At 46.2% G+C, this 15,817-nt stretch overlaps 1 non-coding gene across 1 annotated transcript; it reads right to left on the bottom strand.

The window, feature by feature from the left end:
- Positions 1–15,171: 15,171 nt before the first annotated feature.
- On the bottom strand, positions 15,172–15,277 carry LOC138431592 (U6 spliceosomal RNA). The gene has a single exon (XR_011253749.1). It is a non-coding gene; the product is annotated as a U6 spliceosomal RNA (small nuclear RNA).
- Positions 15,278–15,817: the final 540 nt, after the last annotated feature.

Here is a 15,817-nt window from a genome sequence, read left to right as displayed (position 1 = left end):
GAGTCCTGTACAGTGGAAGTCAGACTCTTAACCACTGGACCACCAGGGGAATCCCTGGGGCATGCTTCTTGCTTGTCTAGCTCAGTAGCGTCTGAGACGTGCCTGGAAGACCTTGATCAAAATGGTGGAGTGAGCACACATCAAATCCTCTCTGTAACCTCCACAGAAGAGTGATTGATGAAATTCACACACATACACACATACACACACACACAATAAATCAGTGAATCAATCAATCTTTGTGACTAATAATGAAGAATAAGCTTACTGTGTGGGCTGGTGAAATGTAGCCCAAGGGTAGAAGGTACTGGGTATACTGTCCATAGGGTGGGCCTCAAGACTCATGTGAGAACAGAGATGAGTGCACCCCATGCTTGGCAGGAGAGTGGACCTGTGCTCGCTGCATGAAACTGAGGAAGGGGCTGGTTGTCTTGCCTATCCAGTGGATGGGGGCTGAAAAAGCTCCAGAAATGTGCTGCTTGTTCACGCTGCAGGAAGAAAAAGAGGCATCTTGTTAAACGGAGGAACTGGGCTGGTCGAGCACGGGATGCAGCGCCTGGGATCATGTTGGCTGAGAGCAAACGTCTGAAAGTCCATAACTTAAGACCCAGTCCTGAGTGTGCAAACCAGGAAGAATGGTCTAAGTCAGCGGCAAAAGTGCTTACCAAGCAAGGACTTGTTCATGGCAAAAAACCTGGCAGAACAAGCTGAGGAACAAAAGTTACAAAGAACACTGGGAGGCAAGCTTTACAGACTCAACAAATAAGAATTTGTAACAGAAGGGATGGAAATAATAGATAATTTGAAAATCTAAAACTCATGGAATCTCTCCCACCCTTCCTTAAATTTAGTGGTGGCATTTTTTTCCCCTGCCAATTGAGACTATTTAGCTTAATTCTGGACAACTGAAAGCTCTACAGTCATTTTAACTAGGAGTTTGCATTCATAATTAAAATTACCTCTCCCCAGATAGTAATAAAAACTTTGAACGCTCTCTGGAGATATAAAGCTTCTTTTGTCTTTGGCAGGTGGCTTCCTTACTTCAGGGAAGGGTGTGGTCAGTTTCTATCTCTTAAACCTCCTTCTCCTTCACCTGCTGCCATTGTGCACGTCTGAGATTGGAATTCAAGAAGAGGGGATGGTAAAGGGGATCAGGAAGGGTCTTACTTCATTGTAACAGTGAAAATCTGGATTTGGGATCCCTGAGACCGGCTGAGATTTAAAGTTGATTCTCCTGTGAGTAGTTTTGTGAGTTCTTTGTAAGGTTTTCCTGCTGAAACTCTCAGACTTTGAGCCCCAGACAGACAATGAATTTTGTTTTTCCAGCTTGTGATGGTTAACTTTATGTGTCTTGGCTGGGCCATGGAGTGCCCAGATAGTTGGATGAACCTGATTCTGGGTGTGTCTGTGGGGGTGTTTCTGGATGAGATTCATGTTTGAGTTGGTAGACTGGGTAAAGCACATTGCCCTTCCCATGGTGGGTGGGCCTCCTCCAATCCAATGACTGCTTGAGTAGAATAAAAAGGCAGAGTAAGAAAGAAACAAAATTGTGTCATTTGCAGAGACCTGGAAGGACCTGGATGCTGATACTGAGCGAAGTAAGTCAGAAAGAGTAAACCAAATATTGTATGTTAATGCATATATGTTGAATTTAGAAAAATGTTATAGATGATCTTATTTGCATAGCAGAAATAGAGACACAGATACAGAGAACAAATGTATAGATACCAAGGGGGAAGGGGAGGTGGTGGGATGAATTGGAGATTGATATAGACATATATACACTATTGATACTATGTATAGACAACTAATGAGAACTGACTATATAGCCCAAAAAACTCAGCTCGGTTCTCTGTGGTGACCTAAGGGAAGGAAATCCAAGAAGAAGGGATATGTGTGTGTAGGTGGCTCAGTGGTAAAGACTCTTCCTGCAATGCAGGAGATGTGGGTTTAATCCCTGGACTGGGACGATTCCCTGGAGTAGGAAACGGCAACTCACTCCAGTTTTATCACTTGGAAAACTCCATTGACAGAGCAGTCTGGCAGGCTACAGTCCATGGGTTCACAGAGTCGTAGCCGACTGAGCATGCGTGCACATGCCTGACCCACTTTACCGAAAGCAGAAACGGATCCAGCAGTGTAAAGCAGCCATACTTCAAATACATACATAAATAAAACTACTTAAAAAAAAGGAATTCTCTCTTCTCTGTCCAACTGTTTTCAAGCTGGGACGTCAGATTTCTGTCTTCAGACTCAAACTTGGACTTGAAATTACACCATTGCCTTTTGTGGTTCTCAGGCCTCCAGGCTCGACGGGAACTATACCATTGGTGCCCCTGGGTCTCTACTGGGCCAACTGCAGATTTGGGGACTTGTCAGCCAAATCACGTGAGCCAACACAATACATCTCTATCTCCCACTGGGAGGGTCCAGAGGAAATACCTTAATTTTTATTTTACTTTATTCTACATTATTGTTAAAATTGAATTATAGTTGACTATATTAGTTTCAGGTGTACAATACAATATTTTGCAATTCAGTATTTTTATAGATTATACTCCATTTAAATTATAAAATATTGGCTATATTCCCTGTACTGCACATTGTATCCTTGTGTGTTATTCATTTATGTTTGTTTTCATGTAAATCATTTATTTATTATTTAAACTGATAACTTTGTATTGGGGGAATAGCCAGTTAACAATGTTATGATCATTTCAGGTGAACAGCAGAGGGACTCAATCATAGGTATACATGTATCCATTCTCCCCCAAACTCCTCTCCTATCCAGGCTGCCACATAACACTGAGCAGAGTTCCATGTGCTACACAGTAGGTCCTTGTTGGTTGTCCATTTTAAATTGTGTGTTATTTATTTTATACCTACTAGTTTGTATCGCTTAACCTCCTTCGCCTATCTTTCCCCTCCTCCTACCCCTCTCCCCACTGGAAGGGCTAGTTTGTTCTCTATATCTGTGAGTCTGTTTCTGTTTTGTTTTATATATATATATATATATTTTATTTTTAGTTTTTGGATTTCACATTTAAGTGAAAACATACAGTATTTTCCTCTGCAAAGATCTTTCACCACCACTGTGAGAAATAAGTGTGAGAGGGGAGCCCTGGCATCCTCAAAGAGCAATGTGATCTCCCTTCTCTGCAGGTCAGATCTCACAGTGGGAGCTGCATTAATTGAGACCTAAATGCAATGGGAGTAATCGCATCCAGGGGTGGCAGGAGCCAAATGGTGGCAATCAACCAGCAAAGCAAGGTGGATGTGGTTAGTGTAACGGACAGCAGAATAAGGGCAGCGATCAGGATAGTCTGACTCACATAGACCTAGGGCATTGGCTAGTGGGTCACAATGCTCCTAGAAGTGAAATAGATAGGAAGCCTCCTACTCAACCTGTAGAAACAGAAAAATTCTAAATCAAGGGGAAAACAGTCTAACCTAAACCATTAAAAACAGAGAAGCAACCTAAATGTCCTTCAACAGATGAATGGGTAAAGAAGACGTGGCACATATATGTAAGTGGAACAGTAGCCATAAAAAAGCATGCGATGATGCTGTCTGCAGCAATATGGATGGAACTAGAAATGATCACATAAGTGAAGTAAGTCAGAGAAAGACAAACATCATATCACTCACGTGTGTAATCTAATTAAAAATGATATACATGAACTTATTTACAAAATAGAAACAGACTCACAGATTTCAAAAACAAACTCATGGTTACCAAAGGGGAAATGTGGGTGAGAGGGATAAATTAGGAGCTTGGGATCAACATATACACATATATAAAATAGATAACCAAAAAGGACCTACTGTGTGGCATAGGGGACTCTACTCAGTATTTGGTACTTTGGCCACCTCATGCGAAGAGTTGACTCATTGGAAAAGACTCTGATGCTGGGAGGGATTGGGGACAGAAGGAGAACGGGATGACAGAGGATGAGATGGCTGGATGGCATCACAGACTCGATGGACATGAGTTTGAATGAACTCCGGGAGTTGGTGATGGACAAGGAGGCCTGGCGTGCTGCAATTCATGGGGTCGCAAAGAGTCAGACACGAATGAGCGACTGAACTGACTGACTGACTGACTAATAAGGGAAAAGAATCCGAGAAAGGATGAATATATGTATACCTGAATCACTTTGCTGTAAACCTGAAACTCATACAACATTGTGAATCAACTATGCCCCAATAAAATAAAAAAGAAGAAGAGGAGGAAGGAGAAAATACCAGAAGACTATGGCCTCCCAGTCAATCCCCAGACCTGAGCCAGTTTATAGACCCAGAATGAAGGAGGGTGGTGGCTGGTGCCCTTAGAAGGATGCTGGAATGTTACCAAACACGGTACTGTTACTCTTCCTCTCATATTTCCTGAAGGGACTGACTTCCAGCCTTTTTCCAGGGTAACTGCATTGGGGAAAAGGAAATAGTCAGGCATTCTGGGGATGACTGGACACTGACTCTGAACTAACAGTGATTTTGGTAGACCCAGCATGTCACTGTGGTCTACCAAAAGTGACTTTGGTAGAGTCAGGGACTTTGGGAGGTCAGATGATCAATGGGCTCAATTCAGGTCTGTGTCAGAGTGGACCGGCGGGTCCCTGAGAACATTCTGTGGCTATTTCCCTGGTTCTGGAGAGCATAAGTGGAAGAGATACACCTGCTGGCTGGCAGAATTCCCACACTGGCTCTCTGACCTGTGGAGTGAGAGCTATCGTGGTAAGAAAGGCCGAGTGGAAGCTGCTAAAGCTGCCACTGCCTAGGAAACTCGTAACTCAAAGGCAGTACTGCATTCCCGGTGGGAACTGCAGAAATTAGTGCCACTATCAAGGACTTGAAAGATACCCCACCCACTCCACCTCACCTATTTGGCCTCTGCTGAAGAAGGGTGGATCCTGGAGAATGACAGTGCATCATGGAATATTATAAGCTTAGCCAGGTGGTGTTCTTTTTAAGATTAAAACAATTATTTATTTTTGGCTGCACTGGGTCTTCATTGCTGTGGACGGGGTTACTCTAGTTGTGGCGAGTAGGGGCGAGAGTCTAGTTGCGGGGCACAGGCTTCTCGTCGCGTTGGCTTCTCTGGTTGCTAAGCACAGGCTCTAGAGCATGTCAGCTTAGTAGCTGTGGTGCATGGGCTCAGTTGCCCCATGGCGTGTGGGATCCTCCTGGACTAGGATTGAACCTGTGTCCCCTGCATTGGCAGGTGGACTCAACCACTGACCACAGGGGAAGGGCCCAGGTGGTGTTTTTAATTGCAGTCGCTGTACCAGACATGATTTCGTTGCTTAAGCAACTCAACACATCCCCTGGTATGCAGTTATTGACCTGGAAATTGCTTTTTGCTCATTGCCTGTTGGTAAAGGTCACCAGAAATAGTTTTCTTTCAGTTAACCAGGTCAGCAATACACCCTCCCTGTCCTGCCTCAGGGGTGTATCAGCTCTCCAGCCTCTATGTTGTAATTTAGTTCACAGGGATCTTGATCACCTTTCCCTTCAATAAGATACCATATTGGTCCATTACATTCATGACATTATGCTGATTAGACCTACTGAGAAAGAAGTAGCAAATTATTGGTATTTGAACTTTAAAGGATGGGAAATAATTCTAACAAAAATGCAGGGACCTTCTACCTTAGTGAAAATTCTGGGGCTCAAGTGGTGTGGGCATGTCAAAATATTGCATCTAAGGTAAAGAATAAGTTGCTGCTCAGGCCCTTCTAACAACCAAAATTGTGGCACAACACCCAGTGGGTCTATCTGCATTTTGGGGATAACATATTCCTCCTGTGATATGTTTCTCCTGCCCATTTACTGAGTGATCTGAAAAGGTGCTAGTTTTGAGTGTGGCTCGGAACAAGAGAGGACTTCACTGGTGGCTTAGACAGCGAAGAGTCTGTCTGCAGTGCAGGAGACCAGGGTTCTATCCCTGGGTTGGGAAGATCCCCTGGAGAAGGAAATGGCAATCCATTCCAGTATCCTTGCCTGGAAGATTCCATGGATGAAGGAGCCTGGCAGGCTACAGTCCATGGGGTCGCAAAGAGTCTGACACGACTGAGCGACTTCACTTTCAGAACAAGAGAAGGCTCTGCATCGGTCCAGGCTACCATGTAAGCTGCTCTGCCATTTGGGCCACAGGACCCCGGAGGTCCAAGGGGGCTTAAACTGTCCTGGCAGACAGGGATGCTGCTTAAAACATTTGGTGGCCCCTGTGGGTGAAGCACAAGTTGGGCCCTTAGGGTTTCTCGGGAGAACCCAGACTAGTCCACAACTCAGCTTTCCTCCTTAGCCTCTGGTTTCCCTAGACACTGCCGCCTCCTTGTATGCACAGGCCCTTGGCCTCCTCCCAGTGAGCCAGGCACACGCCTCTTTTTGTCTCCAACAGCAGGGAATACACATTGGGCTCTGTGCATGGGACCCCCAAGGTTGGGGTTAAAAGATAAACTGCCCTTCAATCCACCCTTTGCTGGGGTTCAGTGACACTCAGAGCACTCCAGCACTCTCTCCACAGGTACCCTCTTCACACATCCTTGAAATGTCCAACAACTCAATCCTTTTTATATCCTCTCAATAGGTGTTGGGTACAATATTCGGATATTGCTTTCTTTTGGCTGTGCTGGGTCTTCACTGCAGCATGTGAGCTTCTAGTTGTGATGTGTGGGCTCAGTAGCTCCAGCGTGGGGGCTTCTCTCGTGGTGCACAGGCTCAGTTTCCCTGTGGCATGCAGGAAGACTGGAAGCTGCCTATCAGTGAGCCAAGTTGATTTAGGACCACCCAGGTGGTGCTAGTGCTAAAGAACTGCCTGCTAATGCAGGAGACTCAGGTTCGATCCCTGGGTTGGGAAGATCCCCTGAAGGGAGGGCACAGCAACCTACTCCGTTACTCTTGCCTGGAGATTCCCATGGACAGAGGAGCCTGGTGGGCTATGGTCCATGGGGTCACAGAGTCAGACACAACTGAAGCAACTTAGCATGCATGCTTGCCAGGCTGTCTGCGTAAGATCTGCATGCCACAGGGAAACTAAGCCTGTGCACCGTGAGAAGACCCCCCCCACACTGGAACTACTGGACCCACACATCACAATGAAGACCCAGCACAGCCAAATGTTCCCTAACCAGGGATCGCAGATTCTTAACCACTGCACCATCAGGGAAGTCCCTGGATATTACTTTCGAGTTTAATGTCATGTTATGTACTGAAGAGGTAAGGATAGAAGAGAACCTCTGCAAGGAGATCAGGAGATGATTAAATGTGAACAGGCAGTTATGAAAAATATTGCTCTTGGTAATAAAAAGACTTTAATATGTAGGCTAAACAAGAGGCTAGTATAGTTGATAGGTGAGTTGATCCAAGGAGAGGAAGAAATGTCATATAAAAAGCACCAAAAGATAGAGAAATGAAAATGTGAAATTGAGAGTCATGGAAGACTGAGAAATTCTAATCCAAGAGGAATTCTGAATGAAAAAGCTGATGAGATCATAGGAGAGGGAACGGATGAAAAACTTCCACTTCTAATCCAAGAGGAATTCTGAATGAAAAAACTGATGAGATCATAGGAGAGGGAATGGATGAAAAACTTCCACAACTGAAAAAATTCCAGCTTAGGTACTGTACTGATTGTGGTGAGAGTAAAGTAATAAAAAACAAAAAATCCCTCCTGAGCACCATGGCCTCCATGCCTCACTGGGAACAGACAGGGAGGGGGCCGCCGTCACACCGGCCACATTCCCATCACAGGAAACATCTGGGTCAGGAGTGTATCCTGCCTCCTGGGTCCAGGATGGGAGAATAGCAAGCATGTGACGGGCGTCTCCACAACTTTCTACTACTTCCTTCTCTCTCCACAAACTGATCAAACAGGTTTTTTGTTTTTTAATCTATTAAAGATAAACGACTTTTCTGCTGCTGCTTGTGATAAGCTCAAGGCACTTGTTTAGGGCTCAGACACATGGAACACCATAAGAGCTTATTCCAGGGCTTTTTCTGAGTGTTTATTTTTTTTTTTTAGGGGATAAAAAGTAAAAGTGTTAGTTGATCAACCATGCACGACTCTTTGTGACTCCATGGACTTGCTGCCAGGCTCCTCTCTCCATGGAATTCTCCAGGCAAGAATACTGGAGTGGGTAGCCATAGCCTTCTCCAGGGGATCTTCCCAACCCAGGGACAGAACCCAGGTCTCCCGCATTGCAGGCGGATTCTTTACCATTTGAGACAGATTTATTTGGCTGTGCCAGTTTTGGCGTGTGGAATCTTAGTTTTCCTACCAGCAGTCAAACCCACACCTGCTGCAATGGTAGCTCGGAGCCTTAGTCCCTGGACTACCAAGGAAGCTCCTTTTTCTCACTGTTAACACTCAACTCGCTAATAGGGCCTGGCTGATTCAGTGATGGGGACTGGGTTGGTAAGCGAGGAAGCAGCAATACCCATCTCTTATGATGTATTCTGATTGCTCTCCTATTGCAGAGCTGTTGCAGGCAATTGTTTCACAGGATGAACAGAATAGGAAGGGAACTAACAAGATTTGTCTAGTCTTTTGATTTTTAACCTTTAGGCCAATTAAATCGATCTCCAAAAGGAATATCTGCTTATTGTAAAAAGTCTGAATGATAAGGAAGGACATAAATCAAAAAGCTTCTCCCTTCCTCCCCTTCCTCCTCTTCCTCCTTCACCCAGGGTGTGAGCCCTATGATTATTTTATATATATATATAATGTTGGAGAAGACTCTTGAGAGTCCCTTGGACTGCAAGGAGATCCAACCAGTCCATTCTGAAGGAGATCAGCCCTGGGATTTCTTTGGAGGGAATGATGCTGAAGCTGAAACTCCAGTACTTTGGCCACCTCATGTGAAGAATTGACTCATTGGAGAAAACTTTGATGCTGGGAGCGATTGGGGGCAGGAGGAGAAGGGGACGACAGAGGATGAGATGGCTGGATGGCATTACTGACTTGATGGACATGAGTCTGAGTAAACTGCGGGAGTTGGTGATGGACAGAGGGGCCTGGCGTGCTGCGACTCATGGGGTCGCAAAGAGTCAGACACGACTGAGCGACTGAACTGAACTGAACTGATATAATTTTAATTTATTTATGTTTGGCTTCACTGGGTCTTCATCACAGCCTGTGGGCTTTCTCTAGTCGTGGCAAGCAAGGGCTACTCTCTAGTTAAGGTGTTCAGGCTTCTCATTGCAGTGGCTTCCCTTGTTGCAGAGCACGAGCTCTAGGGCGTGTGGGCTCCAGTAGGCGCAGCACTGTGGGCTCCAGCAGGCGCAGCATGTGGGCTTCAGGAGGCGCAGCACGTGGGCTTCAGGAGGCGCAGCACGTGGCCTCAGTAGCTGTGGATACTCCGCTCTAGAGCACCGGCTCAAGAGCTGTGGTCATGGGCTTAGTTGCTTCGCTGCATGTGGGAGCTTCCCCAACCCAGGGACTGAACTCGAAATTCCTGAGTCTCCTGCGTTGGAAGGCAGATTCTTTACCACTGAGCCACCAAATGCTCACAGGGGTCTTCCAGGTGTGCGTCCTTCCATATCCTTCTCCCTGAGAGGTGGGATAATATGTGAAGTGCCACCAGCTCTGGTTCGCCCACCCTTCTCGCCTTCTTCTCTAGAGGAGCTCTCCTCCACTCCTGATTTGGGAAGGTAAATCCTCATCCCCTTGGGGAAGCTGCCACAGTGGAATCAGAGATGAAATATGCCAATTCTTAAGTTTTCATCTGAGAAGTTCTATTCCCAGATATGAAATAGAGAAGACTGTGCAGGCGATGCCCTGCCAGTTTTTCCCCTCCTCCCAAACCCAGACTAGACAGAGCTGAGGATGAGGAAGATGAGGAGGAAGCGACAGGAAAACAGGGTCTCCTGCGCCCTCCTGTTGGGGTTAGATATAACCATGAGGGTTTTATGGAACACTAGGGGCAGAGTGTGTGGACTCAGGGGCTGAGGGGTCAGTGACAAAGCTTCCATTTGGAGCTTTGGGAAGCAGACACCTCTCCTCTTAAAATGGGATACTAAGCAGGCCCCTAGACCTAAGGGTCAAGGTAAGGAAAGAAAACTTCTGCACTGACTAAGTCTAAATATAAAATACCTGACTTTACCCAGGACTGACCATGGTTAGTCAGGAGGGATGGAGACTCCAAATAAAGGTAAAATTGAATTATGTAACAACAAAGTCATGGCAAGTGCACCCAGCTGATATATATATATATATATATATATATATATATATATATATATGGCTTTTGTCATGTAGCTATATATTTTTAATATATAGTATATATCTATATATCAGTATTTATATAAAAATATATAGTCTGTCTATATAATATTTGGCCTTTTAAAATTGTTTTTATTAAAAAAAATTTATTTGGCTTAACTGGGGTCTTAGTTACAGCATGTGGGATCTATTTTCCTGACCAGGGATCCCAAAGCTCCTCCTGCTTTGGGAGCATGGAATCCTAACCACCGGAAGTCCCAAGTTTCCATTAAAAAAAAAAAAATTCCCAACACAGCTGCAGTGACTATCTCTGTGCACTTTTGTGACTATATGTAGGTTGGATTCTTAGATCAGAAGACTGTGCAGTGTGAAGTTGAATTCCACTTACGCTTTCAACTCTATTCCTCCATTTCTTTCTCAATAGACTTTAACCTATGGGATGAAAAAGTAATGGTTTCAATTCTTCCTCTCCTGCCAATTTAAGATAAAAATTTTAAAAAAAGATATTTAATATGAAGTATGGGTTTGTCTATCACCAGAGAGGTTCTGGAAAGTGAATTTTTTGTTTCCCACTCTGTCTTCCTCTCAGGTATTTGTAAATACCTGGATCAGTGGCTTTTGTTTCACTTCGCTTAGTCTTCCGTGGTGGCTCAGACGTTAGCCTCTGCCTACAATGCGGAAGACCTGAGTTCAAGCCCTGGGTTGGAAGATCTCCTGGAGAAGGAAATGGCAACCCACTCCAGTGTTCTTGCCTGGAAAATCCCATGGACAGAGGAGCCTGGTAGGTTACAGTCCATGGGGTTGCAAAGAGTCGGACACGATTGAGCGACTTCACTTTCTTTTCTAAAGGAACTCTCCTGAGCCAGCTCAGTTCTGAGAGATGCCACTAGGTGTCAGTGTAGGTCTTGGTTGGCGCCTACTCCCGGCTGCTGTTAATTTGATATGGAGCCTCTGCGTCCTCTCCTGCAAAATAACAAATGTATGTGGTGCAGGGCACTTTCTTTGGGAGGGACTCCAGGGAGTTCAGGAGTTTGCATACGAAGCCAAGAAAGCGAGGGGCTTCTAATAATGATATTCAATGTCTAACGGAGTCGCTTACAGGCAGAACTGGGGTCTCTCCCAGGTTTGATGTATGAGATTATTATGGAGAGGTAATGCAGGCTGACGAATGCTATATGGTGGGCTGTGCAGGTGGGCTCCTGTGTGAATAGGAAATCCTGGCGCTGCCAAGATGGTCACTTCACAGGGTGGAGGGAGAGGGGTGCGATGGGGACCACCATTGAGGGCCAGGCGCACTCTGTTCTCAGCAGCAAAGGACAAGGCCTCTTCGTGGGATGTGAAGGTGGCCAGACCTGGTGAGTGTCTCTCCCAGGGCCTGCGGTGGAGGACAGAGCATATTACCCTGGGGAGATGCCCAGAGGGGCTGCCAAGAGGTTACTGCTCTGGAGTCTAAAATGTTGACTGAATCAGTATTAAATTAATGCAGGGAGCTCTTCAATTCAGGCCTTTATGAAGGTGACGGAGTAAAAGAGGAGTGGGCTGGCACTCTGGAATGAGGTCCCAGTAGAGGTTCGTCCCCAGCTGACCTCCAGAGATGATGGTGGCAGGGCCGGTAGACCCCTAGATAGGGTTGCTAATAAAATAGTCTTTCTTCCCTTTCAGCTGTGCAAACCTTTACCATGGCCCACCTGTTTAGACTGGAGTCTTGTTTTCTGTTTTGCTTTGAGATTCTTATGTTTGAGCCATACCACCAACTTGAAGCAAGAATTCTATCCTCTTGCTTTGATGTTTCTACCTACCCTGGGGAGTAGTCCCTGCAGGCTCTGACTAAGGGTGATGAGAACCTCCTTTAAGGTTTCCATATCCCACCCCACGCTGTTCCAGGACCACAGATGTTTTACCTCTTGGGACCTAACTGTGATCACCACCACTGGGCATCTGGCCATAGATGAATGGATGTTTGTCCTCTGCAGAGTGAATTCTCACCCTGTCATCCAAGTTTTTACTCAATTTTTTCTCATCTGCTCTGCTGTTACCCCCAGGGTGCAGCGCAGGCCCCAGCCAGGCCTTGTCTCTCCCACAAGCCCTGACCCCAGGCCTCAGGCTCAGGTTAGAGCCTGAGTCCCCACCTCAGATTTCCCATAGACCTGTCCACCCTGACAGCTTTCTTTCTCTTTTTAGTTTTCTCCTCTCTTGTTTACTATTTATGTGGCTATACTGACTCTATTTGTGGCATGTGGGATCTTAGACTTCATTGTGGCACACAGGATCTTTTAGTTGGGGCATGTGGGATTTTTTTTTTTTCTTTTTATTTGCAGCATGTGGGATCTAGTTCCCTGACCAGAGATTGAACCGGGCTCCCTGCATTGGGAGCTCGGGGTCTTAGCCTCTGGACCCCCAGGGAAGTCCCCAACAGCTTTCTTAGCTGCAAGTCTGGATCTTAGACCCTTTGTTTCTCAGAAGATCCTGGCTCCTGCTGCAGATGTTTGTCTTTCCCCTGAGCTCTGCGAATCATGGGGTGTCAGGCAGCAGCTTCACAGCACCCCATAATCCTGCTACACTCCTACAGGGCATCAGCAATAGGGACTTATATACCTGCATCCCCATGGGGCCTTAGCATCCTCTCCCCTAATATATGTAAGGCCTTAATATGCATAACTAAGAAGGGTCCCCCAATGGCCCCAAGGTGACTTACCATCCTAACCCAACAGACAAACAGGCAGACAGTGTAATTTGTTCAATTCTGGACTTACTCTGGACAGAGTTACTCTTACTGTTGACAGAAGACTCCTCAGCTTTGTATGATATGATATGATATGATATGCGAGGTAAATCTGTCATTTTGACTATTTGCTGATCTGTGGACGAGCATATAGGTAATTACTGTCTGTTTTCAAATGAATGAACACTGGGCTCTGGCTTCAAACCTGTGACGAGTGACTGTTTGCCAGCCTGATGGGATGGGGTGGAGGTGGGGGCCGTGTGTGCTGAGTGACTGTCATTTTCCTCCTACTCTCTTGCTGTCCCTCACTCCTTGGCCTCTCTTCCCTAAACCTGGGCACTCAGCCTATTTCTGGGGTCTGGATGTTTGGTTTCTGTTCTGTTCAGTGTCCTTCGCTGCTTCGATCTACAGTGGGAGGGGCATTTAAAAACACACTGGGTGGGAGAGTCTTGGATCTGGGACCAAGGGCAGGCAGGCACTGTGGGGCTTTCTGTGTGACACCATTAAATATGCTTCCAGGCTCTTGCAGCTGAGGGTAAGGAAGAAGAGTACTGGGGTTCCTAATTTAGCTATTTTGTGCTCTGTGTCACATAGCTGACAACCATAAAAATGATTCAGTGGTTGGCAGGCAGGCAGCTGGGACATGGGATCAGCCAAGAGGTGAGGGGGCCTGGAGAGTGCTATGAATAGGTGAGTTGTGGACTGGAGAGAATGCTGGTGGTCTGGATCAAGCTCTGGAAGACATCTAAAACTCTTTTCTACATTTCAGTTCTGTCCAGGACTGGTGAACAGACCTCTGTTTAAACGACCTGAATCCCTGAAGTGGGATACTGGCCATTAGAGAAAAGCATAATGAAGCCAAGAGGGAGATGTGCAGAAATGGTGAAAGGGACCCCAGGGGGTCTGGGTGGAGCATGGAGGCCCCTCCAGCCTTTGTGCACATTGGGATTGGTGCCATCGGCACACCCTATTGTGACAGGTGATGCCCAAAGCTCTTGGACAGCCTGGTCAGAGGATCTCTGTACTTTGTTGGTGCTGACCCTCTAGTCTCCATCCATGTGCTCAGATCCACTTATGTTTGGAATCCCTTCTTTTCAGTACCTATCCTAGTCTGGGGTCTGGACTTGGGGATGGAGCGCTGCCAGAGCTCAAGTGGGACCCCGAGCGAGACCCCCAGCTGCCCCCTGATGAACAGCAAGCCCAGACATCTGTGGAGAGCACAAGCTAGAGGAGGCATTGTACACACACAGCACGGGGGATGTCACTGTCATTTAGTCCCCTCCAGGCGTCTCACACACACGGACATTAGGCCAGAGATGTGGATACAGTCAGCTCACTGGGACTCCTTTGGCCTTGGGCTCCAGGCCCTGGCCTGGCTGTGCTGTTGGTTTCATCACTGGCCATCATTCAAGTTTCTGCCTTGCTGAGTCCAGGAAATGGGGAAGTAGATTACTGTGCTGGCATCACCTGAATACCCCCAAACAGCCCTGTTTGAAGACCCCATGCAGGCGAGGATCTTCCAAGGAGGGGCAGGCGTTCCCCCAGCAGTGCAGCTGGGACTCTGTCTGCTGCATGCCGGCTTCTGTTGGAGCAAGTGTTACGTTGAGCTGCCTCAGATTCCCTGGGTCGATCAGTTTCAGATATTAAAGCAGACATAGCTCAGATTCACCCTGGACACCCACTTGTCCTCCATTCCTTCAGCTAAAAGAATTCATCACCAAATCCTCTTCTTTCACTTTTTGGAAAAAGTACTCCATACATCTGAAAGATGGGACAGAGTCGTGGCAGGAGCGCTGAGCTCAGGCACGTTGCCTACGCATACCACTGAATCACTGAGAAGGTCATGGCAACCCACTGCAGTATTCTTGCCTGGAGAATTCCATCGACAGAGGAGCCTGGCAGACTATAGTCCATGAGGTCGCAGAGTCGGACACGACTGAGCCACTCTCACTCACTCACTGACCACTGAATCACAGTGAACTGTGGAAAAGTCCATTCTGAAAAACCCACACATTTAACTAATGTATGTTTGATGCTCCAGTTTTTTTTTTAAATTTATTTATGTGTTTTTAATTTCTTGGCCACACCATATGGCATGTGAGATCTTAGTTCCCCAACCAGTGATCAAACCTGCATGCCCTACATTGGAAACATAGAATCTTAACCACTAGACTGCCAGGGAGGTCCCCCCTCTTTTTTAAAAAGTTAATTTTTAAATTTTTATTAAAAAAAAAAACCATGGCACATGAGTTTGCACTTCATCCTTGCATGGGGGCCAGTCTAATGGTCTCTGTATTGTTCTAATTTGGGTGTATGAAGCCAGCATGGTATTCCAATTTATTCATTGGGGGTACTATGTGGTATGGGTGGAATCTGTAGCAAACATTAAAAAAAAATAACAAATGACATCCTGTGGTCTCTCTTCCTTTTTTATTTTTATTTTATTTTTTTACCTTAAGTACAATGCATACCGATAAAAAAGATGTACGTTGCCTGTATCCGTGATAATAGCCGCGGCCAAGGCAGTCTGAGGCATATTAACAACAGACTTATCTGTGGAGCAGCACCTTATGTAAGATGCATTTTCCTCTAGAGCCAAGCAGCGCAGAATCCACCTACATGGCAGATAAGTGGCCCCTGGGCCCAAGTGCAGCCTGGTGCCAGGGCTGCGGCTGGGGAGTTTTCTCATCCATAGAATTGACACAACAAGGGTAGGATTTCCATTTAGTGCAACAGAAGCTGCCGTGTAAATTGGCACTTGATGCTTTGCAGTCTGGCTGTACTAATGTCATCTATGGAACCCAAGATAACTTCAGTGACATATTTCTTTTCTCTGGGGGAGAAATGTGCTTTCAGCCAGGGTCCATCTGACA

Source organism: Ovis canadensis, chromosome 1 (genome assembly GCF_042477335.2).
Source record: "Ovis canadensis isolate MfBH-ARS-UI-01 breed Bighorn chromosome 1, ARS-UI_OviCan_v2, whole genome shotgun sequence".
Lineage (NCBI taxonomy): Eukaryota > Metazoa > Chordata > Mammalia > Artiodactyla > Bovidae > Ovis > Ovis canadensis.
Note: the sequence above shows the minus strand (reverse complement) of the source record. Positions and strands in the feature narration are given on the sequence as shown.